Below are 24,890 nucleotides of genomic sequence, written 5' to 3'. Positions count from 1 at the left end.
GTATGGATGAGTTAGTGGCTGTGTGAATGACTATATGGGTGAGTGAGTAGGTGGGTGAGTAGGTGTATGGTTAACTCATTTACTGTATCATTAACTGTATGGGTGTATCAGTGTGTATGTAAGTGTGTCTATAGCTCTATAACTCAATCTGTGACTGGCCTTATTGTTAAGTGAGTAGGTACATGAGTGGCTGTATATTGGAGTTAGTGGTTCTGTTAGTGGCTCTATGGGTGAGTTGATGTGCTACTGGCTGTGTAAATGAGTGAAGAGATGTGTGAGTGTTTGTATAGGTTCTATGAATGAGTTTGTTACTTAGTTTGTGGGAGTAGGTGTATATTTTATGGGGGTGTAAGTGGGGGGGTCAGTGTTTCTCTGGATGATGTTATAAATGTTGTCATTTCAGATGTCATCAGTGATGTCATTTGAAATGTCATCAGTGATGTCATCAGTGACGTCACTGACTATGCCATGAGTGATGTAATAAGGGAGGTCATAAGCAGTGCATTGCAGGGGCGTGAGTTATTGTTAGCTCAAGTAACTATAATTGCTGAATGTCTCTGGTTTTGTATGAGTTAATATGTCAGCCTAACTATAATGTCCTGTACACTTTGGGTTTTTTTCAGTTAATTTCTAAGATTTTTAAATTCGGTTTCCTAACTATAACATCACTGTAGTCTTTGTTTGTTTTCAGTGGATTTCTAAGGTTTTATAAATACTAATTCCTAACTATAAAGCCCCTGCAACCTTTGTCTTTTTCAGTGAATTTCTGACTTTTGTTTTATTCTATTTCATAACTATAACGTCCCGGTATCTTTCTTCTATAATTAGATATTGAAAATTACATCTGCATGGTGCACCACTTAATGTTGTATTTGCCATCTATTTATTTAAAAAGTATATTAATCATCTTATTTAAAGATATTTTTGATTTTTGCAATGATGTTGCGATCGCCGAGGACACACCGCACATTTTCAACAAAGTGTAAAGCACATATATAGACATATGTTTCACTCCAGATGTTTAGTACTATATATATTTAACTTTCCCCTTTGTATTCATTAGTCAAAAAAAGTACATCAAAAATACATTTTCCTTGTTCACAGCGACACCAAAGGTCGTAATGACGTCAGTAGTGACAAAGTGTAATACACATTATAGACATATTTTACATTGCGTTTAAGTCTAGTTGTTTAGTAACATATTGGTTTAACTTTATTTTCACAACACATTTGTCAAAAACAACAGTTTAAAAAAATTACTTTCCATAACAGTACTCTTGAATAGCACATGACTACCAAATAAAGAAATGTCATTGGTTTACACAGTTTATTTTATGAAACAAAGTACACACCCAATTCTCCCTTCTTGAACTTTTCGGGTGCTGGCTAGTTCATTACAGGAGCTGTCCGAAACTGATTTTTAAAATTGTGCTGTTTTTTAACTTTTTTGGCTAATTCTACAAAAATAAAATTGCATCAGAAGAACAAGAGGAAGACCTACAACTGGTTAAAGTTTTTGAAGACCAGGAGGGCTCAGCCGTACATGAACATTCTTCTGATGAAGAACCACCAATAAGGAAGCAAAGCATAGCTTGTGAATTTTTCACTATTCCATCTGGTGAATCGAAGACCACAACTAAATTGGTGAGGTGCAGCATATGGGAGAAGATATTATCTCGGGACACAGCAAAAAAATATTCATGTGGTACAACAAGCATGCTGTACCACTTGAAAACAGACCGCAAGAAGCTACTTGAAATTGCACAGAGAAAAAAAAGAGTGGGATCATCAGCCTCCAAACCTTCATCCCCGGCTCCTGGCGACAAAGTACCAGCTGAAGTAGAGAGAAGATGCACTGAAATGTCACCAGAACTAAAGCATTTTGCTATCGTCTGCATGGACTGTAACACCATCGTAACAGCTGAGAAGCAATCTGTGGAGGCAATTTTCAGAATGTGAAAAACCATACTTGTTAATTATTTTTCAATTTTTATTGCAGTAGTTGAACCACTGTGAAAAAATATAATCAAAGAAAAATGCATTAGGATATCATTTTGATTATTAGGCAACTAAAACCAGATACAATGGTGAAGTGGTGAAGATACTTCTTAGATGCAACTTAAGGCTTCTGGTAATGTATTACTTCCATTTAGTTTTTATCTGCAGTAACAGAATGTAGTCATGTAATGTTTTATAAATTCCTTTCCTGCAGTTAGAAAGTTTATTTTATTTCTAACATCTTGCTATAGTCAATACCCTAATAGGCCGAATAATGTCTGACAAAACACAATTCATATACATGTCAATACAATATCACATTTTGTAATCCTAACTTGTCCTTTGCCTTCACTTCTAGGAATAGCAGATATACATTTGGTAACTTTTATGTTTCTATGTCATTGCACTCTGTCCATCCTCTTTGGCATTTTAACTGTATTGTGTAGTGTTTAGAAGTTATATTAACTATTTCATTAAATAAGATTGCTACAGTTGTGAAAGCTCTTTTGAAATGGAAATGTGTCCAAATACAAAGGTTGTAATTTCTTTTTCTGATTTAGTACCATCCTCTCTGCAATGTACTATCATAATGACATATTTTCCATACCTTTGTAGTAACAATGTAAAGCTAAGTCGAAACTGCATTTTGGACAGGTCATATCTTGATAGGTGTTTTTGTTACATTTTCAAAGGTGACAGCTTTTCAATATGGTAACTTCAAGTAGAAGAGTTGTTCCAAATTGATATACTTGAAGTGAATTCACAATGTTCACAGTTATGGTTCCATTGATAAGTGGAACCAAATAATTAATTGATAGTCACATCCTCCTCCTAGAATAGTCTTAAATTTACTGTTAAAAATGATTGAGCATCCTACTGAACATTTTGAGAAAACACTACTAATCCAGTACACTACTCTACCTTTTAGACCTTTCTGCACCTCTGTTGGATAAGAAATGACTCATAGACATTTAAACTTGAAATGGTTCCGGGATGGGAACCAGTACTAACTTGTTATGCACAGCTCTAGCTAGCTTTTTATTATACTCTAATTTAGTGTAACAGTACTTACATGTCACATGGTGGATAGAGACATTGTCGACATCACAAAGTAAGCATGGCTCGTGCAACCATGATGCTGCTTTTGCGCACATTACTACATGACTTTATTTTTGCAAGATTCTGTTTATGCCTTTCACATGAAAACTGTCAGCTGTGTTTGTTCTCTGCCTGTTCCTGGAGTTTAGTCTGAACATTGAGAGCAAGGTCGATAACCAATGCCCCTTGTTATTCTGTTCTGGTCAGATCTAGCACCTAGGCAAAACATACCACTGCAGCTGCAGCTGGAGACTCAAACTTTGTTATTATGGGGATACATGTTAAGATCACACACACTTGGAGAGGGACCTTTCCAGGGAGAAGAGCAACACCCAGCTTAGAATTAGACATCCCATCTATGCTTTAAGGTATGTGGTCTGCTGACAAAACCCAAAGATCTTCTATTATATAATAATACTCATTCCTGCCAAGGAGAGGGAGGTTAGGCCCTATAATCCTTTCTCCATTGTCTTTAGACAATTACATCTCCCTTCATAATGTATGGACTGGTTGTGATGCTAACTGTATTACTGTTATGCATTGTTCTGCTTGTTGTGGCTTGTATACTGCATGTTAGAGCAAGATAGTTAAAATTAACATTTTAAACTATATTTGTGTCTCGGTTAGATCGGTTAGACAGGATCGAGAGTGTAAGCGAAAAGGTGTGTCTTGTTACCACAATTCCTGAGAGATCCGGGAGTGTTGTGTTCTGGGTTGTCTAATCATTTACTACTCCGTGTTTGAGTAGGAGAGCAAGGGAGACCCTATAGCTTGTCTGTCATGGGCGTGTGGATCATAGGTGGTAGGAAGGCACAGCCCCTCTACACCAAGGTCCCATATTCCTGTGCATAGATCTGTGTATGTGCAGAATCCCTGCAACACTATAGTTGTGAAAGTTCTTTTGAAAAGGAAATTTGTCCAGCTACAAAGTATGCCATTGTTTTTCTAATTTAGTACCATCCTCTCTGCAGTGTAGCATCACTATGAATTTTTTTCCATACCTTTGTAGTAACAAAGTAAACCTCAGTTCTAAACTGCATTTTGGGTAGGTTATATCTTGATAGTTGTTTTTTGTTACATTTTCAAAAGAAACAGCTTTTCAATCTGGTAACATCAAGTAGAGGAATTGTTCCGAATTGATTTCAGTACAAATAAGTACACAGCAAACTTTTGCCATTTATCATTATTGTTTTTCACTTTTTAAATACAAGTCAACAGTTCATCTTTGAATCTTGCAGTAAGTCTGTCGACAAAATATACAAACATACTCTGGTTTTTCGGAGCACACTGTATTCTTTAAGTCTATCAACTATAAGACCTGTGGCCTATTCTCCAACTCCTCCTGTTATCAAAGCTTTGTTTTCCATAAAGTCCTGTTCTGGACAAAAGAAACAAAACTGCACATCATCACAAACCTTTTCTACCTCTGCCACAGTACCATGCAAAAGTGCTCTATTCATTTCTCCTAAACATAAAGCAGGAGTTTTTATTTAGTACAGCCTCTTAACTAAAGTGTGCATTGTTGAGATGTGTACAGCTTACATCCTGAAATGATGAAAGGTGCTTTGGCACACTTTCTTTGATAAACAAGCTGGTGAATGTCCCTAAAAATATGTACGCTCTCTAACCTTGCAAGGATCCAATCCTTGTAAAGTAATTATTCTGTGTTTTAAACTTTGCCTTGGAATGATATGTAGGAATGTTCTTAGTATATGAATGGATTGTTGTCGAATCCTACAAACACTACTACAAATACATTTGTATACAGGGCCTTCCCTCGACCTCTTCTGCAATAACTTGTTCTACATTTCTTGGTACCATCATCTCTTTAGCTATGGGAGTGCCATTCTTCTTTTAATAAAATTGCCCTCTTTTATCATTAGCATGAACTAATGTGTTATCCTGGAGATAACTTTCTTCATTAAAGAAATAGGTATCCATTCTTCACTAAAAACTGTACAAAGGTTACTTCTATTCACTAATCTTTTCTTCAAGTTTTGTCTCCTCATATACAGTACCATTTTGTCAAGAGTCTTAATTCTATTTATAATCAAAATGAAAAGTTTCCTCTTCAAAGCAAAGGCTGTATCAACTACTCCCTCAACTCGTTCTTTCTGTCTCAGTACCTCGCTCCCTCTTCTATACTTCTTCATATTTCTCAGTAGATTTACAATGACTCTACTATGAAAGATCCTGGCTCTAATTTCCTTAAACTACTTCTGTCTCCTGGTTAAGGTGTGTCCATCTTTGTTACATTCTTTCCTGTTTTTGTTGAGTTTGTCCACTCTTATTTTTCACATGGTTTGCTTTTTTATTTGTATTATTTTGTAATCTTTGGAGGTCTCCCCGTATATTTTTAAGAAATGACTTTGTCCTCTTACCAGTAGCTCCTTTTTCTTTCATCCCTTTTTATACATTTTGCCCCTTTTGTGTCTCAGTTCCGCATAGATACTGTAGTTGCTTCTGTTGCTTTTTGCTTCAAGCTTTCATAGGCATTCTAATGATCTGTAGTTATCTAGATACAAAAACAGTTTCTATGTTATGTTGAAGTTTTAAATCTATAGATGAACCTAGATATATAACTACATACTTTAATATACATGTATGGATAGTGCGAGCATTGGATTGTTTAAGTGCATGGATAGCACTTAGCAGATTGAATGAGTGCATGAATAATGTTCCAGTTTTTGGATGAGTACATGACTGCTGCCCATGTGTTTTTGGGTTAGTGAACAGGTAGTGCTTGGGTGATTAGATAAGTACATCGGTAGTGCCTGGATATTTGAATAAGTGCATCAGTAGTGCCTGGCTGATTAGATGAGTGCATGACTAGTGTCTGAGTGATTGCATGAGTCCATTGTTAAAGTTTGAGTGATTGGATGAAAACAAGTGTACTGCTGGGGTGATTGTATTAGTGCAAGAGTATTGCCTCAGTAATTGAATGAGTGTGTAGGTACTGGATGGATTATACGTTCACAGCAACGGTACCACCTGTGTGAATAGATGAGTGCATGAGCTGTACCACTGTATTTTGATGAGTGCATGGGTTATAAGTGGGTGTTTGGGTGAGTGCATGGGTTGTGCCTGGGTATTTGAATGACGCCTTAGGTACAGCCTTAGTGATTATATAAGTGAATTGTTAGTGCATGAGTGATTGGATGAATGCAAGGGTAGTGCTTGGGTGATTGAATAAGTGCATGGATAGTGCATGAGTGATTCAATGACCATCTGAGTAGTGGCTAGGTGATTGGATGAGTGCCTGAATAGTGCCTGGCTGACTGTGAAAGTACCTCCATTGCTATTAGATATGTAATAGTTGTCTTATGTCAGTATCAAACTACCTGTTTTAATGTATATGTCCATTTCTGCTGAGCTATATGTGAGTGAAGTCTAGATATCACACTTGATATATCATTGGATACATGGCTCTCTAGGATCATATATTGCTCTGTTACTCAGCGTGCAAATGAATCAGTAATTTTCCTAAAACTGAAAACAATTCTCACTTTTTCAAAGCACAAAACCTTTTCTAAATGGCATACCTACATAATTTCTCAAATATTTCTTGTTTCTTTAAAACATTATATTCGGAGGGGGCATGGCCAACCAAGATAGCCGTTTGGTCGTAACCCACGACGGCTCCGTCGCTGAGGCCCCATTAAGGCAGGATTGTAAAGACAAGACTTCAAAAAGATTGAAGATTCTTACCTCTTGACCCGGCGGGAATGAGGCATTTAATTCGGAGCGGGTCAGAAGGAGGAAGCTGACAGCTGATGGTGCTGGACTCCGCGAGGGCAGAGGGGAGCTGGGCCAAGGTCGGGATGTAATCTGCGGCGAGGGTGGAAATTGATGAACGAGGCAGGCATGCAGCAACATTGTTGCCTGGGACACTGACACCCCATGGAGCACCCCCATTAAGACTGTTGCCACTGGGGGTGGTGCCGATGAGTGGAAGGCGTGAATTGTGAGACGCGAATGATTGGAGGCGGCCGGTTCCCTGCCCCTGACATAAAAATAGTGCTTCCAGCGAGTGAGCCTTTGTGGAGTCTCGGACCGTTGCAACCAAACCCACTGTGGAAGCCCGAAGCAATATGCTCCAGCAATGTTCCCTGCAGAAACTCCGTGGCCCTGCCTTCGGCACCCGCTCATGATCCTGGCCCTGATTTGCCCTAATGAGACCCAGAGAGTGAGCAAAACAAGAGGTCTTGATGATTTGATAAAGCCCATGCTGAGACCTTGTGAAAAGTGACTAATGTACCACAGCAGGTAATACGAACAAATGAAGATATCTCTGCAATCATACCACTGGCCACCGAAAGCAGCGCACAATACGTAGGACAACGCCAACAAGGTACTAAAGCTAGAGACCTTGGATAGTGCTATTGCGAAGTGGACAGAGGCATCAGAGTGCTTTAGCCTCAAGGGTGAAGAGTCATATTGCACGGGGAGAGATTAGATTCCTAAACAGATCCCAGAGTGACCTCACTTTTTTAAAACAAAATTTAAACCCTTCCACCACTCTAGGTGGCAAGAAACTAGACACTAAAGGAACCATTGCTGATACAGGGCTCCACTATGCCGCCGAGAAAAACAGCAAAAAACAGAGTCTCCTCTTATTTTGCCCCAGCAGCCACCAAAGAAGCGCAGGCGTGGGCGCCCGAGGAACGCAACATAGCGCTCTCTAAGGAGGATCTCCTAACTTTACTTAGGGAATTCAAGCAAGTGCTGCGAGAGGAGCTGATGGTGGATAGGGTGAAATCAATGGACTCACTCAGGGCTGATCTCAGTGGTAGACTCAGCAGCTTGCAGCAGGATGCCGACTCAGTGGGGGCCAGAGTGCTGAACGTAGAGGCTACAACTACCAGCTTGGAACAGAAAACAGAACAGCTGACATCTCCAAACTCAACTACAAGCTGTGCTACTAAAGAGCCAAGACCTCGAAAACAGGTCAAGAAGGGAAAACATATGGATTCATAATCTGGAAGAGGGAGCGGAGGGGCCAAACCTAGAGGCCTTTGTTATTGGCCTGTTCTCTGAAGCAATGGGGAGTCCATAGAGTGGGAAGACCCAATCCAGGAGAGACTCGCAGGCCTTGTGACATTTTGGCAAAACTACACTAATTCAAGACCAAAGAGGCCATTCTACAGGCGGCAATAGTCTTTCATGCAAATTGTTCCAGGACATAGCACGAGCTACCCTGGCCTGACATCAACAACTCAGACCAGTCATGAAAAAACTCATACGGGACAACATCAGATACCAATCGACTTATCCTTTTAGTGTAGGGTTTGAATACCATAACAAAACGCACCACATGACCGAAGTCAAAGAAGCCTTCAAGGTGCTGGGCTTACCAGCAATGAAGACTACTGCGGAGGCAGGGGGCGAGGGGCAACAAGCGGGTCCCTCATGGGGAATGGGGAAGGAAGGCCATTGGCAGACTCGCCGCCTCCCCAAAACACAGAAGAAACCTGGCTCAGCTGAGATACAGTGAGAGACTAGACACCAAGAGAAAGATCGGCCCATACTCAGAAATCGCTTGGTAGACAGCAATAAAAACAGCGACAACCGAAATGGTTCCTAATAGTCAGAAAATGTAACTCCATTATACATCATCAACTAAAAATCTAGTCTAAGATATGTAATTGAAGACTCAGAGGCTGGTTAAAAGCACTGTATTGGGGCAAAACTTTTGCAAATTTCCAAACAGCAAAGTAGAACTAGTCTTTGAATTCAAGTTTACTGGGTGGACCTGGACGAAGGGCCATGGTCCAACCCGCCTCAAACACTATTCTGACAACGTAATGGTGGCTTAAATGAGGGACAGACTGTTCCATCGATCTTGCTATCCAAGAATGATGCTAGGCTTTTCTTTTACATGTCTACATGTTTTCTTGTTTCCTTTTTTTCCCTTTCTTTATGTTAAGTGCGGGGTAACAGGTAAGAGCAATGTTAATGATACTCAATGGGGACATGCGCGATGGTCATGGTCAGTTGCAGGACTTAGGGGGGGGTGGAGGAGGGAGGTGGCACTGGGGCGGGGTGGCAAGGAGAGAGTCACAGGTGAAGGAGGGTAAATATGATATAGCAAAACAGTACGTAGAGTCAAGATGGTAATCACTACACTGACATGGAACGTGATTTTCAAAAGATTTGGAAGTATTTAACCAACCAGCATTATGATTTGTTAGCCCTCCAAGAGACCCATCTTAAATGGTCAGAGAACCACAGAATCAAACACAAAGCATTCCCCTTAGTTTTTAAATCCTCCACCAATACCAAAGACAATGGAGTGGCCCTCCTCTTTCATTCCTCCCTCAAATTCCAACCAATAGACTATAAAACTGACAAGGAAGTGAGGGTGGTACTAGTAAAAGGCTGTATAGCGGGACGCTTATGTACTTTTGCTGGAACATATGTACCAAACACAAATCAAGCAACTTTCATCCATAATACATTGACCTTCCTGGAGGGCTTTACAGAGGGCGATATTGTGTAGATGGGAGATTTTAACCTGACATGGCAATCCGGGAAGGACAGCACCCACCCACATAGGGCCCACACAGGTAGCTTTCCTAAGAATCTGAAACAAGCTATTTACAACCTAGGTCTCAGAGATTGCTGGAGAGAAGCACACCCAGAAGATTAAGATTTTACATACTTCTCACACATCCAGCATACTTACCCAAGACTCGACTACATATTCACGAGCCAATCCATTAATAAATTAGTACCGGAAGCAAGCATACACACCATCATTATCTCCAATCATGCCCCAGTGGCGGTGTGGTCCTAGAGTGGCGCAGCCCTAAACCAAAGTTTACACAATGGTTTTTCCCCAACGCGGTAACACGAGACAAAGTGCTACGCGATGCCCTACGCTCCTTAATTAAGGAGTACTTTCAACTAAATGATCCTCAAGACAATTCCCCATCGAACAACTGGGTCACTTTCAAGGCCGTTATTAGGGGCCAATGCATTACACTAATGGCAGAGCTCACCAAGGAAAGAACAACAGAAAGAGACAACTTGGAGGGGATTTGAAAACACTAGAACAAACACACAAAGCCAAGCCTACCTTGAAAACACAAAGAAAGGTCACAGCCCTAAAGGGGAAACTCAACGCGATTTACTCTAACAGAGCAGAACTAACACTGCTTAGACTCAAGCAGACCTCATGCGCACAAGACAATAAAGTGGGAGCGCATCTGGCACGCCAATTGCAAATACAGAGAGAAAAAGACTTCTTTGGGGACATTCAAACACCCTCAGGTTCATTGACACATGACGACTCGGATAAAGCAAGAGCTTTCAGGAACTTTTATAACACATTGTACACAGCTGACCCACTAAATCTTCAGACACAATTCACTTATTTAGACACAGTGGAGTTCCCGCAGGTTACACAACATCAGAATACATAATTAGGGGAAGCGATCATGGAGGAAGAAGTACAAAAAGCGACCGGGTCTCTGAAATTACATAAATCTCCCAGGCCTGATGGTCTGACAACACAATTCTACAAAACCTTTAGTACAGAACGAATCCCCCAGCTAACGGCCCTTTTTAATCACATAGCAAATACCACACAAACAACCCACACCATAAGTGAAGCCCTTTTTTACTGTTATTCACAAACCTGGGAAAGACCAAAAGCACTGTGGGTCGTACCTTCCCATAGCACTTCTTAATCTAGACGCTAAACTATATTTAAAAGTTTAGCTACTCACCTAGAAAACTTGATGCCAGGCTGGATCCACCCAGATCAATCGGGATTTATTAAGGGACGGCAGACCCATGATAATGTCCGCAGAGTGATACATCTCATAGAAAAAATGAATAAGTGACAGATCCCTGCAGTCCTTCTCGGCTTAGATGCCAAGGAGGCATTCAATCAGGTTAATTGGAGTTTTCTTTCAGACACTACAAAAATTCAGCTTCTGTGAAATATTTATCAATATGATCAAAGCTATCTTTGTGACTCCCAGTACTAGAGTGATAGTCAACGGCATGGCTGCAGAATGCTGCAGACAGAGCCCTCGTGGGGCTTCCGAGGTTCTGCTCTGCTGAGAGCACCATCCGCTCGCTCCATTGGCTCCCGGTTTTACAGAGGATCTATTTTAAGACCCTCTGTTTGTCATTCAAAATTCTCAGCATGGCCTCCCCGCCGATTCTTGACAATCTTTAGAATTTTTATGTTCCTTCGCGTGCTTTGAGATCTCTGGGCCAAAACTTGTCTGTTATCCCTTGCTTCAGACTGAGCAGAGCGGGAGGTCGCTCTTTTCGAATTCTGGCGGCTAAGCTGTGGAATTCTTTACCTTCCCGCATTCGAGAAATTGATGAGCTGTTGAGGTTTTGGAAGGCCATTAAAACACATTTATTCCCTCACCCCTCTTAAAAATTCTTTTTTGTGTGCCTTGCCCACTGTTCTGATGTGTTGTGTTTGATGACCTTGCCAGAAGCGCCGGGACGCCCCTTGGCTGGGGCAGCTGTGCGCTATACAAATGTTATTAACATAACATAACATAACATAACATAACACTGTGGGTCGTACCTTCCCATAGCACTTCTTAATCTAGACGTTAAACTATATTTAAAAGTTTAGCTACTCACCTAGAAAACTTGATGCCAGGCTGGATCCACCCAGATCAATCGGGATTTATTAAGGGACGGCAGACACATGATAATGTCCGCAGCGTGATACATCTCATAGAAAAAATTAATAAGTGACAGATCCCTGCAGTCCTTCTCGGCTTAGATGCCAAGGAGGCATTCGATCAGGTTAATTGGAGTTTTCTTTCAGACACTACAAAGATTCGGCTTCTGTGAAATATTTATCAATATGATCAAAGCTATCTTTGTGACTCCCAGTGCTAGAGTGCTAGTCAACAGCATGGCTTCCGACTCCTTCCTCTTGGAACGGGGAACAAGGCAGGGCCGCCCCCTATCCCCACTCCTTTTTGCCCTTAGCATTGAACCATTAGCTGGCTGACTTAGAGACAATAGAGGGGTTAAGGCAATTCCATTTGGCCCTGACGAACACGAAATATCATTGTTTGCAGATGATATCTTACTAAACATTGCAGATCCACTTCAATCCATTATGAATATACATGACAAGCTGGAAAGCTTTGAGATCATAGCAGGATTCTGCAACAACCTTCATAAACCTTTCTCCTTAACTTAACGCTACCAGAAGCGGAGATGATGAAATTAGTGGCAGCAACTTCCTTTCAGTGGGCCAAGAAAGACAACATATCAGGGAATAAAACTAACTCCAAAGATGTCTGGTTTATTTGCAGCTAACTAGCCAACACTCCTGGGCAATCTGCGAAGGGATCTTAAAAGATGGGTGCCCCTCTACCTCTCCTGGTTAGGCAGAATACATGCAGTTAAAATGGTGGTCTTGCCAAAATTCCTCCACCTATTTCAAAGTCTGCCCATAGCAATTGAAAGAAATTGTTTACATGAGGCCCAGATACTCCTACAGACATTTATTTGGCAGAATAAGAGACCAAGGGGCATATTACCAAGCAATAGCGATAATTATCGCTATTGCTTGGTTAGAGACAAAAATTTACCGCTGAGCTGCGGCGATTTTTACCAAGGTTTATCGCAAACGCGATAAAAATCGGCCGCAATGCATGAATATCGCTGAAAAGTCAGCGATATTCATGCATTACCGAGCTAATGCTCTTAGCCATGTTATCCACCTCCCATTGGATAACATGGCTAAGAACTGCTCAGGGCAGGTGTTAGCTTTTGGAGATATTCGCGCTTAGCGCGAATATCTCCATAAGTTGGTAATAGGAGATAGCGATGTTAGCGACTGTTTCCAGTCGCTAACATCTTGGCACGCCCACTTTGCATGTCATTAGTGATAAATATCACTGACATGCAAAGTGGGGCCCAAGATGGTCGCTATCTCCTACTAGCTGTCGCTAACTGGTGTTAGCGACAGCTAGGTAATAGGGAGATAATTTTATCTCTGCTTTCTTGGCTTTTAAAGCCAAAAAAGCGGAGATAAACCCCCTTGATAATGTGCCCCCAAGACTGTTGTTTCATCTCGTCAGGAAGCCTACCAATGAGGGATGCCTGACGATGCCATATCTGAACCTCTACTACAAAGCAGCCCAATTTTGAGTGCTGGTAGAATGGTCCCAACATGGGTCAGATAAACACTGGCTACATATGGACCGAGCAATTGCGGGCAGAGTGATATGGGACTTTCTCTGGAAACCAAAGGGAGCTCGCCCGGAGAATGCATACATTAGCAAACCCACTAGGACGATGCTTAAAGTATGGGACGAAATACTAAAACCTACCCCGTCGACCACATTCCCCTCACCATTCACACCCATCCATTACAACCCTGCTTTTCCATCGGCACTACAGCCAGGTCCCTTCAACGCATGGCGGGAGGGAGGCTGCCTTACTCTAGCAAACATATTCTACAACTCGGATACTTTAACATTTGCAAACTGTCAAAGGGAATTCTACCTACCTAACACAGAACACTTTTGTTACCTTCACTTATGCCACTGGGTCCTCCAACCTGAGATTAGAGAAGGGGCAACCAGAGAACTCACACCCTTGGAGCACTATGTGAAAGGTGCCAACACAGTGAAAGGGGCAATCTCCTTCATATACTCCCTATTACTGCACACACTTCCGTCTAGGCGTCCCCGCTTCCTGGAATTCTGGGAACGCATACTTGGCCAAGATATCATGGACACTCAGTGGAAAGACCTCTGGAAGGATATAAAAGATGACTGTCACTCTCTCAGTCAACACGAAGCCCACTACAAAATAATATTTGACTAGTATATGTTCCCGGAAAAACTGAAGAAAATATTCCCCTATACTTCAGACCTTTATTGGACGGGCTGTGGCCTACTGGGCGATTTCCGACATATATGGTGGGACTGCCCTTCAATTCTTCCTTATTGGTCAGAAATGTTGGCTCAAGTCAAAGAGATATTGGTTACCCCATACCTGACTCCCTAGAATTCACACTGTTGGACCTGAGGGACCCATCCCTGAAACACCTAACCAGAGCCGACCAGGACATTATATGGTTCTGCCTGTGAGTAGCCAAAATAGTGGTAGCTGCTGCATGGAAAAATAATAAGCCCCAGCCATAACTCAATGGCATGCAAGGCTGAGCAATATTTACAGAGACGAATTTAAAAACTTTGAATTTGCTTAGGGCCCCCTAGTCAAATATTTATCCAGCGGTCTCCCATTAACCACCTGCCCCACAAGAATCAGGGCTCTCCACCTGTTCCAGTTTTAATCTAACCCACCATGAACATACGTATGAAACCACCTCAAGACAAGGCCAGATACTCCAGTCCCTCGAGACCCCACACACCCCAAGTTGTTCTTATTACCCCACTATGACTTATTCGCTCTCGCTTTTCTTATTAGAGCTCGACCTCATATTCCCCTACTCACAGCTCTAAAAAGAGAGAACTAGACCTTGGTCCCACTAGAAAAGGAGCTGAGGAGGGGGGAGGGATTAGGTAGGAAGAATGGACTGAAGATACAGAGGGTATGTTTATGTTATTGTTATCCTCTTTATTTGTTGTATCATTCAGCAATGTGGATTTGCAGTTAGTACATGAAGAAAGAACTGCGTGAGAAATGTTGCGGATTACTCGATAGAATCTGTACAGGGTAATAGATGACTGAAAGCGTTATCCGAACGCACATATAAGATGTACTGCCATACTTGTTGTATGATGCTTTGTAAAACTCAATAAGAACAAGTTTGACAAAAACATTATATTCAGCATTTTTCAAAGAGAGGTTGCACACCAAGTGAAGCTAGCACAAGCACTCTCAACAGACATTATGCACTGCTAACTCTCCTCAGTTTTAAACACAGCGTGTTTAAAGAAATACACCACCCTCACCATATACATGACATTTTCAACAGAATTAATGAACTTAGATCACCATGTAAACATATATGTGATTTTCTGCTAGATATACACCTTCAGGTTATCTTTCCAAAAATATATAGTTCTCTACATCTTTAAGTAAACTCGAGAGTCACATCGCACCTATAACTATCTGCAACCAGAAAAACCATATCTCACCATCAAAACATATGCAAACCGGTGATATAATTTAAAAACCACATTGAAAAACACATCCTAATATATACCTAACAAGTATCACTACTTTATAATTCATATACATGTGCAGCACATTTTCTTATCTTTTATTTGTGACTACACTAATCCTGTTTAGTAATGTTACTAAAAGTATTACTGTTCCCAGAATGCCAATAACATAGATATATCTATTCTGCATATAATTCTTAGACATTTAAAACATTTCTAGTTTTAAATACATTCCTCATTGTATATATGCTGCTGTTTTTCTATAATGTACTCAATGGAATAAAGGGGCACTGATTCATATTCCTCTTACTTCCCAGAACATTTGGTACTAACATCTTAAATACATACCCTCTGCCAGATAAAGTTCATCTTATATATTTTTTATATCACTGTGATACTCTTTTTTTTATCAAACTCCCATATACATCTTCTTTTCTTAAGTCAATTTTTTAAATAATAAAAAAGTTATGTACATAACAGTGAATTGAGTTAGTAGATAATATTGTTGTTTTAGTTATTTTTGAATAGTGTTGACACTGTTAGGTTTTTGTAAAACGTAAGCGCAGGAATGGTACACCACTCTCATACAAAGCAGGTACAAGATGGCAGCCTATTCAACTTTCCACTCAATGATCATGATAAAAGCAGCAAATGAAATCATGTCTTTCATGTTAGACTACTCTATCTCCATTTGTGAATGGTTAGCATCTGTTAAACGCTTTCCCTCTCTTTCAAAAAAAGATTCCTGTCTGCATGTTCATGATATTTGCACGATCATCAAACCTATATTTAGCTTCCATTTTCAAAATTTTTAATACTGCACAACAGTTTATTACATAGTCCTGACTTGGGAATTAAAATTTAACATTACTTAAATTGTGTCATAACTCCTCCACTTTAAAACAAATGTTCTGTTTCTTTATCACCCTTCTCCCCTATTCACTCTTACCTGAGTGTGTGTAGCAACCCAGTGGAACCAGTAGGTCACCAGTTCACAGAACATTTTAGAAGGACCGTGCAAATCAGATACAGCAGGTGTTGTTCACTCCACAGATTCAAAAGCATATCCATGTCTCTATTAGGGGTGGGCTGAAGTCGCGTAAGGGACTTTCGCGGAGAGGCACGGAGATTAAAACAATCTCCGTGCCTCTCCGCATATTTCCGTTACGCGGCGCCCGCCCGCCCGCTGCCTGTCTCCCACCCGCCTCCCGCCCACCTTATTATATTATATATAAAAGCTTAAAATGAAATTTAAATAAAACTTACTTTATTGCGGCTGCATCCTTGCCCACCGCGGCTTCATCTGGAAACTGCACATGCACGGGAGCTTGCGCATGCGCATTCCTCGCCAGGACTGCTCATGTGCAGGCTCCCACGCATGCGCAGTTTCCAGATGAAGCCTCAATGGGCAAGGATGCGCCCGCTATAAGGTACTGCAGGGACTAGCTCTGGCCAGGCCCTGCAGTCCACACCCTGCATACAGCCAGTCCCATGCTGCCTATGGCCTCTGTCTGTGTGCAGTGGTGGTTGACCGCAAGGCCTAGCCTACAGTCAGGCTCTGTGGCCAAACCTGTAAAGGCGTCAACCCCACACTGCACAGGGCCTTTGGTTGTGCACAGCAGGGGGTTGGCCACAGGACTTAGCCTGTGCAGCAAACCCCTGCATGCAGCCAAACCCATGCTGACCTCTGGCCATGCACCCTGGGGGGCTGGACACAAGACTTGGCCGGCAGAGAGGCCTTCTGGCCAGCCAACTTAAAGGCAGCCAACCCTTCGGGCATGTACAGCGTGTGGTTGGCCACCGGGCTTGGCTCTGGGGACCTGTTTGAAATGGGGTCTCCAGTTGGCAGAGGTTTGCACCCTGTCCATGTAGGGACCATAACTATAGTCAGGGAATGTCAGATACACACAATAAATTAACCTGTGCTCACCCCATGGTAGCTTGGCACCAAGAGGTCAGGCTTAACTTAAAAGCCAATGTATGAAGTGTTTGTGTAACACTTAAATAAAAGTAACTCAATGAAAACGCCACAAAAAGATTCCACACAGGGTAAGAAGCATAAAGAATATTTATCTGAGTAAAACAAGACCAAAATGACAAACATCCGATAAGTAAACGTTCTGATAGGAATTTTAAAAGAATAAATCAAAAATAGTGCTTAGAAGTCACTAGCCATCAAAATGTTACTTTAGTTCACAAGGAACCAGTGCGAAGTCAAAGTTCAGCCCAACCACGATGGAGGGCAAGCTGGCTACAGGACCCAGGCAGGTCCAGCTGAAGAAATACCTTGGATGGAGCTTTTGTCTATGTCAAGAGTCTACTGCGTCTTCATCGAGCCATACAGAGAGGGTCCAGCGTCATCATCCAGCTCCCTTGAAGTGAATGCAAAGCTTCGTCATCAAGCTGCCTTTGCGTCGTCATCGAGCAGCGCAGGTTGTGGATTCTTCTTTGTCGAACAGCCTCTAAACTGATATTAAAGTGGCACTGCAGCAGAAATTCTCACGCAATTGAGGCGATGTTTCGGTTTTTGCAGAAATCCGCTGTAGTTCCCACTTCTGAGGCCCAGGACTGGAGGGTGCACCTCGGGCAAGGGTAGGAATCACAGATTGCAGAGTCCTGCAGCACCAGCAGGATTGCAGGAAGACTTTTGTGTCCCTGAGACTTCAGAAACTGGAGGAAAGCCAGCTAGTCCTTGGAGTTACTCTGGGTTTAAGTGAGAGGGTCCAGTCCTTGTCTTCAGCAGGGCAGAAATCAGCAGGCAGCAGAGCAGCTCAGCAAAGCAGAGATGCAGTTCCTGAGAACAGTCAGTCACAGCAATGTTGCAATCCTTTCAGCATGTCTAATAAGTGTGGGTACATGTTCCTATGCGGAGAGGGTACAGAAAACGTTAAAGAAAAGGTGTGATTGGAATATATGGTTCCAGGGGATCTTCCTTATTTGGAAGGGCAGCCCTCACACACCCTTGTGGGTGTCATGCTTCATCACTGGGCGTTTTGCTCCTCATGGGGCCGGCACTGCAATGTTCCACAGGCCTTGCAAGAGGGCTCCTTGTCAGAAATCTATTCTGGTATCAGCCGTGATGATGCATGTTGGTGTGTGGGGTATAATGTGTAAGGTGGAGAGTGTGATCTTAAAATTACCAAAAGGAGATCACATTTTATTCAGAGACCCTTCGCTAAGGTTAAAAACTAAGATGTGGTAGTGTGCACAAGTTTATGATATGCCGCTACTCAGTGATTGTGTTGTAGTAAACTATGGAGGTTTCACTATTCAGGTCGACATGTTGGTCCAGTACTGGATCCCTAGCTTTTCTTCAGGACCAGTAAATATGTTCCCTACCCCTGAATTAGGGTGGGTATCTAGAGGCTTGTTATACCCAATCCCTGGTAGTGATACAGTAGAACCTAGGTATCAATCTCATGCTCACCCCAGTACAAATCCATAAATTAACCTGGAGGAAAGAAGAAAGATATAGGGTAAGGACTTGAAATATCCAAACAATCAATGTTTTATCATGGACAGCACATATGATGCACGTATGGTCTCTGCATATCATCGTATCATGCAGTGCCATGGTGTGTTTTTCCCGAGCTCTACTTTAGCTTTTCTACTGGTGAGTGGCACCAGTGCTTAAAGCACTCTTGAAATCACAGTGTAACAGCAAGAGTTATTAAAAAATATTACATAGAGACTACACAAAGAGGAACTCACAAAATATATTGTTATTATTACAGATAAAAATGCATTGTCATTACTGACTTCCTGGTGACATTTGTATTTCTTACCCCTAGTCATAGGCCATAATGTGCCTTGGGTCAAGGCAGGGGACCTCAAAGCAGTTTCTGTGAAGGAATAATATCAAAGGCGGAGGTGGCCAATGCATAATTTCACTGATTGCGTACACATGTGCCACTTTCTCCTCCATGATCAATATTATACTCACAGTTCCATGCGCAGTCACCGCAGCAACATCCGGTGTAAGAGCATCACAACAAAGATGTCCACACACTTTGCAAACATCAACCATGCTCCAGATGACATTAGATGGACAATACTAGAGGCAAATGACCACTAGGAACAGCGGTTGATATTCATGAAAGAACAGAGGTGGGTGTTCTGTCTGAAGAGCCATATAAATGGACTAAGTAATGCTATCCTGTGGCTTGATTCTAACATTTATAACTACATGGACACTTCTCTATGAACTCAGAGCCAGATACCAAGGTGGGGAGAACACCATGATTTAAGAGGGCTAGAGTCCCGCCATTCCACACTTCATTTCTTGAGCAAAACATCTTTACCACCACAGTCTCCTGGGGTGATCATGAGAATTTTTAATGAGTAAATAACATGGCAGCTATTGGAGGTCCCTACCACCTAGTTTCAGATACCATGGCCATTTACCTTATATAGGATAGCCTGCCACGTATACTATACCAGAAAATACTGGAGCGCTTACCTCACATGACTACCATAGACTGCATAGGTTCAGATACCACAGCCATTTCTTTATTGGGGGTAGTTTGACAATCTAAAAACTTCAATAATATTGAAGTGATCACCTCACATGCCTACCATAGACTACAATAGATCATCATCTCCTATCAACTAAATACCCAGATTGATTTAGGATTCTCCCAACTACTTTAACATGGCTGCCAATATATGGCTCCAGCCCCATAGTCACTTTTATTAGCTTGACCATATACCTTGCTGGACTTTATGCAAACCTAGTTTCCAAACACCCTTGTCTTGACCTCGCAGCAATCCAGCTTACTGGGAATAGTCAAACCAGTATTACATGGAACAAAATCGCTCAGAAGAATATGAGGCATTATTAATGCCATCACAGAAACAGCTCCCTTAGGAATAGAAAGCATGGGTTATGTGCCACACTGACCCTATAGAATACACGTTACGCATAGCATAGTCCACTATAACAATAAACCACGGATAAATGGGAAACCGTCTCAGAGAAAGCAAAGTTCTTAAAAATACTGAACATCTGTTCCAAAAATACTACGGACAGCATTAGTCTGTAGCAAACCTCTGACAGTCACGGAACCTACATTTATAAATGAAGGTGATATGAGTGGAAAGGTGGGTATTGTAAACTGTATTCACTCTATGGAGAGAGTGTACTCATATTCAAGCTGTTTGTGCACAGTCAAACTCTCATGTGAAATACAGTACAGAGTATTAAAAAGTGTCTAATAAGAACAGTGAGCTCTTTGCAACACATGGCAAAAAAGACACTATTAGATTAAAATAAGCAACATCTGAAGGTACTAAGAATTATACTACCTACAGCCTTCATACTGTGGTTAAAAGCTTACAGATACCCTATCTTCTAAAGCAAAACAAGCATGTCTAAAAAGTGTAAGTCTTTTATGTTAAGTAGAAACTGTTACACTGAGACGTTTCTGTCTAATAACACAAAGCTGCTTACAATATTTAGTATTCTGTATGTAGAAACCTTGCCCTCTTGAAAAACAATTCTGCAGAGCCTAAAAACCTGTGTGAAACATGCTGGACACAAGTTCTTGACCGGCACCTGCACACAGGGTTACTCTTCAATGCAAAAATTCATAACGTGCTCAATACCTCCACACACCTATAATGCATTAAGAGCACATCTGTTTTGTAAACACTTACACCCATTAGATGGGCACAGGATGTACAAAATTAGGTAAAACAGTAATACAGTACATGTCTAAAAAGTGTAAGTCTTTTATGTTAAGTAGAAACTGTTACACTGAGACGTTTCTGTCTAATAACACAAAGCTGCTTACAATATTTAGTATTCTGTATGTAGAAACCTTGCCCTCTTGAAAAACAATTCTGCAGAGCCTAAAAACCTGTGTGAAACATGCTGGACACAAGTTCTTGACCGGCACCTGCACACAGGGTTACTCTTCAATGCAAAAATTCATAACGTGCTCAATACCTCCACACACCTATAATGCATTAAGAGCACATCTGTTTTGTAAACACTTACACCCATTAGATGGGCACAGGATGTACAAAATTAGGTAAAACAGTAATACAGTACATGTCTAAAAAGTGTAAGTCTTTTATGTTAAGTAGAAACTGTTACACTGAGACGTTTCTGTCTAATAGCACAAAGCTGCTCACAATATTTAGTATTCTGTATGTAGAAACTTTGCCCTCTTGAAAAACAATTCTGCAGAGCCTAAAAACCTGTGTGAAACAAGCTGGACACAAGTTCTTGACTGTCACCTGCACACAGGGTTACTCTTCAATGCAAACATTCATAACATGCTCAATACCTCCATACACCTATAATGCATTAAGAGCACATCTGTTTTGTAAACACTTACACCCATCAGCTGGGCACAGGATGTACAAAATTAGGTAAAAATGTAATACAGTACCTATGCATCAGTATGTAATCTGTAAAACAAACTAACACACTCATTGGATGATGCCATCATGAATGTAATCAATGATGTAATTTTAGATGTAATCAACATGTCATAAGTGATATCATAGAACATGTCATGAGTGCTGTAATATATGAGGTCATATGAAGTGTAAGGCGGGCACCTAATTGTAGCATTACTTTAACTTTTGTTCTTTTCAATGAATTTTTACGTTTTTTTAAAAACCAAACCATATCTTTTTATCATTTCTAACTATATTGTCACTTTAACCTCTTTGTGTGTATATATATATACATCCTATTTTGCACGTAATTATGCACATGGTGTGTAAGGAACAATAAAGAACTGTTGAAAGCTTACCTGCTGCTGTGCCGTGACTTCTGCCGGAGGGGAACCAGAGGGCTAGAAGATTAAAAGCAATATATATATATATTCACAGAAAAAACCATAGGTTATAGACCATATATAGTTAGGAATTAGCATTTACAAAACCTTGAAAATTCACTGAAAAAACCATAGGTTATAGACCATATATAGTTAGGAATTAGCATTTAGAAAACCTTATTTTACTCACACAAAACCATTGAAATTCCATATATAGTTAGTTGCACTAACTATATATCGCGCACCCGCAATCCACTGCTGATGATGTCACATATTACATCATTCATGACATGGTCAGTGACATCACTGATGACATCACTGATGACATCACTGATGACATCTCAAATGACATCACTGATGACAACATCCAGTGATTATGTGTTTCTGTAAAGTTTAAATATGTTTTACATATTGAAGAATGAGTGGATGTATAAGTGTCTGAATGAAGGTTTTAGTAGGTGCGTGATTGACTGTATGAGTGAGTGATTAAATGCGTCTTACTAAATGCACGGGTTAGTGACTAAACTGTCTGAAAGTGTGCATCAGCATGTCTGTTGTTGTGCAAGCTGCTGCATGTGTTGATCAGTAGCTATATAAGTAGCTATATGGGTTATTGATTGGTTGCACAAGTATTTGTATGGGAGACTGAGTGTGTGTATGGCTGGCTGGGAGGTGTGTGACTCTGTGCAGATCAATGTGTACTTGTATCAGTGATTCTATAAGAGAGTAAGTATGTGTTAGTATATGTTTGAAAATGTAAGGTACTCTATGTTTAACTGTGTAGATTAGAAAATGGAACTGTGATTGATTCTTTACAGGACTGACTAGGTGTGTGAGTAACTCCATGGATGAGTGGCAGAGTGTGAGTGTCTGTATAGGTGTATGAGTGCATATGATAGTGTTGTAAAGATGAGTGATTGTATGTATGAATGATTGTATGGGTGAATGAGTGAATGTGTGTGTAGACGTAGGAATCAGTGAGTGCGTATGTAGTAACTAGTATTGGTGTGTCAATGGTTTCAAAAATTATACTCTGTATTTAACACTGGGTGTAACAGAGGTTATATTAAAGTGTGAGGAGATGCATTGTATTGTCACATTAATGATATCATCATTGATGTGACCATTGATGTCAAATGAGATATCATCAGTGATGTCATTTGAGATGTCATCAGTGATGTCATCAGTGATGTCACTGACCATGTCATGAATGATGTAATATGTGACATCATCAGCAGTGGATTGCGGGTGCGCGATATATAGTTAGTGCAACTAACTATATATGGAATTTCAATGGTTTTGTGTGAGTAAAATAAGGTTTTCTAAATGCTAATTCCTAACTATATATGGTCTATAACCTATGGTTTTTTCAGTGAATTTTCAAGGTTTTGTAAATGCTAATTCCTAACTATATATGGTCTATAACCTATGGTTTTTTCTGTGAATTTCATTGGTTTTTTAACAGCTAATATCTGTAGCTGTAAAATGTATTCTTCTTTAAATCCAAAAATATATTTTATATGTTTATGAATAATTTTTTTTTTTAATATTTTTTTTTCTACGTTCCCGCTTCGCGAATCGGGAAGCTTCCCGTTAGCTGACCTTGATGCCGCGAAATAGACCGCGAGCCGGTAAACGTTTCTTTACCGCAAGTGCCGCGTTAGAAAACAACATCGTGACGCCTCCCGTCCGCATGACGTTCCACGTTGTCGCGTGATACGTCATATGACGTGCTACGTTAGCGAACTGGTACGCGAAGCGAGTCGCAAAGCGCAGGTTTCTGGAAGCAAACCGTGAGGCCCTGCAAAGCGCTTAACGTAAACACAGCAAGTCATGTGACTTGGTAATAACACTTTTCATTGGTTCATTTCACTTTTGGTTTCCTAATGATGTAAGACTAGGTCATATAATCTAAAATGAACACTTTTGATTGGTTGAGAACTCTTGTTTTTCCCAAATGATGAAAATCCCTCCTTCTTTCCTCACTCTGACTTTCATCATTGTGAGAGAAAGACCCTTTGTGATCACTGAGCAATGGCTTCTTTAGTAGCTTCAGCTGGTGCTTCCCCACCACCTCCACCACATCCAAGGAAGAGTGGACCACCTGCTCAAGTTATAATTCAACAAGAAGAGGAAGAAGAGGAACAGGACGACGAGCACGAAGAGAGGCAGTTTTTGCCTGAGCAGCCCAAGACGTCTCACCGGAAAGAAAACTTCATTTGGCAATTTTTTAAAATTCCCAAAGGTCAGAAAAAAGTAAATGCAAGATACGTAACTTGCCTTATATGTCAAGATAGACTGTCCAGAGGAACCGAGAAAAAATACAGTTTCGGAAACTACACAATGCATCGCCATATGACTAGGTGGCATCCTAACAACTACAGTGCTGCACAGTTTCGGAACGACCTAGATAATCTCCCTATTATGGCCAGAAGATCTGTTGTACCGGAAGTAACGGGACCAGAGGGCAGGGAGATGGTGCCAAATATACAAATGAAATTTGGTGAAGTAAAACACACCTGCGTATTTTGCGATGGATTCATTTCCTACGGAGAAAAAAGCATCACTCTGATCAACAGAGCTATTGACTATCATATGCAAGTTTGTACGAAACGCCCAAAATAATAAATACTTCTTTTTTTGTTTTGTTGCTCCTGTTGAGCCCTTTACAATGAATCGTTTTCATTGCCCCCTCCAAGAAAAACCCAAAAAAATATAAAACCTCAGAAAAATTCAAAAAAAGTAAAAAAATGTTCCGAAAAATAATAAAAAAAATATAAAACAACAAAAACAATAAAAAAAAAAGTTCTTTTCAGAACTACCTCCCCGTTATTAAAAAATTGGTACAATATTTGGAACTGTGCCAACCTCTATT

General features: G+C 40.8%; 1 long non-coding RNA gene across 5 annotated transcripts in view; it reads right to left on the bottom strand.

The window, feature by feature from the left end:
- Window positions 1–1,175: 1,175 nt before the first annotated feature.
- LOC144770046 (uncharacterized) overlaps window positions 1,176–24,890 on the bottom strand; it is a 630,720-nt gene continuing 607,005 nt past the window's right edge. For 4 of the 5 annotated variants that reach the window (XR_013598782.1, XR_013598779.1, XR_013598780.1 and 1 more), the window contains 2 exons: window positions 5,478–5,611; window positions 1,176–1,933 (listed from right to left, as the gene is read on the bottom strand). This is a non-coding gene — a long non-coding RNA (uncharacterized LOC144770046). Of the gene's footprint in view, window positions 1,934–5,477; window positions 5,612–21,991; window positions 22,034–24,890 lie in introns of all 5 variants that reach the window. The other variant, XR_013598781.1, reaches the window with a different exon arrangement.

Source organism: Lissotriton helveticus, chromosome 1_1 (assembly GCF_964261635.1).
Source record: "Lissotriton helveticus chromosome 1_1, aLisHel1.1, whole genome shotgun sequence".
NCBI classification, from domain to species: Eukaryota; Metazoa; Chordata; class Amphibia; order Caudata; family Salamandridae; genus Lissotriton; species Lissotriton helveticus.
This window is presented reverse-complemented; position numbering and strand designations above follow the sequence as displayed.